We start from the raw sequence: 4,502 nt of genomic DNA, 5'->3' as shown, positions 1-4,502 counted from the left end.
ACGAGTTGTGGAGACAATTGAACCCCGTTAAAGTGAACACGGATTAACATTGTATTTGCCCATAGTTACTTGTATTAGGTGACGTCTCGAAGTGACTAGAGTGTGATGCGATTGATGGCAAGTTCAAATGCCATAGAGTCATGTGAGATGACTAGTCGATCACATAGGCGATCGTTAGGAACTAACATTTTGTCGGGCCTAATGACCGCTTATAGAGTTCTGGCAAATTTATATAGCCTGGTCGTGGCGAGAGCTGCTATAGTATTCAAATGAGTCGATTCTTTTGACTAAAGACTATTCACCTAAGATAGCTCAGTTTCAGATTAACTTTGATTTGTGTTACTACGACCTTCGTAAATGGGGTCAAATGGGCATATTTTGGGTTATGATGGCTGTGGCTAGTCGAAGGGAATGAGTGCGATAGGAATTGTCCATCCCCTTGTCGGGTCAAAACAATATCTCGGGGCCACTCGAGGAGTAATGAATCGAAATGCGTGGCCACGCTCGGAAGGTATCCGAGTGGATAAATCCGGTCAATCGATTATTCTCCGGATCGAGGAAACCACTCTCGATATGATCACTTGCAAGTACGACCTGAAAGACACCTTGCATTGAGTGGGAGATAGTAATAGGACAAGAGAATTGGTGACGCACACTTGTCGAGGACAAGTGGGAGATTGTTGGGAAATGTGTCCTCAACAACAGTGCGATCACATGATTTAAATATCATTATTAAATCTCATTTTAAGAATACATGTGGGATGTAATATTTTACAGTCAACTGGTCCACACATATCGGTAATGATTGGCTGACTAGAGTTTGACATTACTGTCGTGCGACGGTGGTGATCAGTTGATCCCCTTAGGTCATACCTATAGGGAAATACTCTTAATTGATTATTTAATTAATCGTATACCGATACGATCTGATTAAATTGATTAAAATTGACGGATAATTTTGTGAGTATAATTTACGTATCTTATTGTAAATATGATTAAATAAGACACGGTCTAAGTAATCGAATTGTTTTATTACTTAGATGAAATTATTGTTTACAGAAACAATTGAAACGGAATGAATAAATTATTATAAATACAGAATGTTGTAGTTTATAATTCGGAAACATTTTTGGTACAAGTAATTATGATATTACTAAGTCGATTTTTGTATGTGACGTGTTTTTAATAATACGTTGATTTTTAATATGATAAAAATACATTACATTGTGATATGTCATGTAACATGTTACATGTGACAAATTTGACAAATGACAAAATAAAATGGATTCTCCATTTTATGCCAAAACCGAAAATGTGGGTGTGTGTACATGGTTTATATTGTGTTGTTTATTTTTAATAGAAATACAATCATAACACTTGGTAGTAGGCTTGCATGCCTAGTCTCTTGTGAAGAGCACAAACAAAAGGCATTAGGCATACTACCCAATGCTCCTCTTTTCGGCCACCCTAATAGAAAGAGAGAAGAGCTTCTCTTTTTCTATGCATTGTTATTCATTCTTTTTACTAAATTTTTTTTTTCTAGTGTAAGAAAAATTTACATGCTCTCTAAATATTATGAAATCTAGAGAAATAAACTCACAAAGATTACCACCTCTTGACCGAAATTTCAAGAGTGAAAATACAATTTATTTGTATCAATTTTATTGTAAAACCATTATTATTACTAGATCTAAATAGTATTGATTTATTAAGATGTATTCTTTGGGTATATGCTTTTGGGAGGGATTCTACTCTTGAATCCTTGTTCTTCCATTTGGAAAGCTCAAGAACAAAAGAAAAGGAGATTTCTTTTGTGCCCATAAAACCGAAAACAACTATGTAAGGACATGATTTCTCCTCTATTTATATTATTGTTTGCATGCATAAAATCCGTTTTAATTTTATGACAAATTATTTAGACATATATGAGTATGTCAGTATGTATATGAATCTACATTTCCTTCAATTAACTCACCCTATACTTTGTTACATCCAAACGGGTTGTAGAGACAATTGAACCCCGTTAAAGTAAACACGGATTAGCATTGTATTCGCCCATAGTTACTTACATGAGGTGACATCTCGAAGTGACTAGAATGTGATGCGATTGATGGCAAGTTCAAGTGCCATGGAGTCATACGAGAATGACTAGTCGATCACATAGGCAGACTGTTAGGAACACTTTGTCGGGCCTTATGACCGCTTATAGAGTTCTGGCAAATTTATATAGCCTGGTCGTGGCGAGAGCTACGATAGTATTCAAATGAGTCGATTCTTTTTCTAAAGACTATTCGCCTAAGATAGCACAGTTTCAGATTAACTTTGATTTGTGTTACTACGACCTTCGTAAATGGGGTCAAATGGCCATATTTTGGGTTATGATGGATGTGGTTAGTCAAAGGGAATGAGTGCGATAGGAATTGTCCACCCCTAGTCAGGGTTATAACAATATCTCAGGGCCACTCGAGGAGTAATGAACTGGAAATGCGTGGCCACGCTCGGAAGATATCTATGGTAGATAAATCCGGTCAATCAGTTATTCTCCAGATCGAGGAAACCACTCTCGATATGATCACTTGCAAGTACGACCTGAAAGACACCTTGCATTGAGTGGGAGATAGTAATAGGACAAGAGAATTGGTGACGCACACTTGTCGAGGACAAGTGGGAGATTGTTGGAATATGTGTCCTCCGATAATAATGCGATCACAACTGTTGATCATGATGATCACATGTTTAAATCTCATTCTAAAGAATACAATTGGGAAGTAATATTTTAGTGTCAACTGGTCCACACATATCGGTAATGATTGGCTGACTAGAGTTTGACATTACTGTCGTGCAACGGTGTTGATCAGTTGATCCCCTTAGGTCATACCTAAAGGGTAACACTCTTAATTGATCATTTAATTGATCGTATGATGATACGGGTTAATTAAATTACTTAAAATTGACGGACGATTTTGGAAGTAATATTTACGTGTCTCATTGTAATCTGATTAAATAAGTTACGGTCTAAGTGATCGAATTGTTTTATTGCTTAGATGAAATTATTGTTTAAGGAAACAATTACATTTGAATGAATAAATTATTATAAATACAAGATGTTGTTATTTATAATTGGTAAAATATTTTGGTACAAGTAATTGTGAATTACTAAGTCAATTTTGTATATGACGTATTTTTATTAATATGTTGATTTTTAATATGTTAAAAATACATAACAATTTTATGTGACATGTGACATGTGACAAATTGACAAATTGACAAAGATAAAATGGAATCCATTTTATCTCTAAATGGACCGAAATAATGGGGTGTATTAGGAAATTATTATGTTAATTAACTTAGTGGTAAACATAATCATATTTGCCTAATACTAGCCATGCATACCTACTTGCTTTTCTGAAGACAACCTTGTGCATGCATTGACCATTCCCTCCCCCTCCTACCCTGTTTTATGAAGAGAAAAACTATAGGTTTTTCACTTTTTTTTTACCTTATACACTACCATAAGATTAAGGCAATTATTCATTCATTCAATACATCATCTAAAATAAGAGTTTTAGAGAGATAAATTCTTCCTCTTTCTCCCTTTCTCTTACCCGAAATATTAAGAGAACAAAATAATATTTTGGTCAATTTTATTCCAAATTAATATTGTTCTAGTAATAATAATATTAATTTTATTAAGTTGTTACCTTGGGTATTATTCCTTGGGAGGGATTCTCTACTTGAATCCTTGTTCATCCATTTTAGGAAGCTCAAGAAAAAGTGAGTAGGAGAACTCACTTATGCTCAAATAATCCGAAATCTTCAATGTAAGATGATGATTTCTTCCTTATTATTATTATTGTTTGCATGCATAAGATCAACATATAGTTTTATGACTAAATTATATCATCACATATATGAATATGCATGTTTAGTAATGAGATATAGATTTCTAACAGTTACGCACCATCTACAAGAACGAAATCTCGTTATAAGTGGTAGAACCTAAGTACCACTCCAAACAACTACTCATACACTTTACAAACATAAGAAAACCAACCAATCCTATTGGTTTCTACCATATTTACTCTCACTCATTAACTAGGTCATTTATTTTAGTCATCAACTAAGCGAGAGTTGGGAGCGTGTTCGCTCTGATACCAACTGTAACAACCCGGATTACAAAAGAAAGGAAAAACCTAATATAAAGTAAATATCAGAGTACGATACTGATAAAAGGGTCAAGGTGGCGGAAACACCTGACCAATCCGGTTCGCTACTAAAACAAAAAAAAAGTAATACATTATTCAAAGGTTCTCATAACATGAAAACAAACTCCTAATTTATTATTCATCTCGCCGCACAGCACTTCCCCAGCAAGATATCATCCAAATAACAAACATCTAAACAACCTGAGAATGGGGTTCGACAATCAGTCGGGAGTAACTAGATGCTCTCCCAGTCATGTTTACAGCAATTGAATATAATCAACAATCATTAACAAATGA

This window comes from Silene latifolia, chromosome 11 (assembly GCF_048544455.1).
Source record: "Silene latifolia isolate original U9 population chromosome 11, ASM4854445v1, whole genome shotgun sequence".
NCBI classification, from domain to species: Eukaryota; Viridiplantae; Streptophyta; class Magnoliopsida; order Caryophyllales; family Caryophyllaceae; genus Silene; species Silene latifolia.
This window is presented reverse-complemented; position numbering follows the sequence as displayed.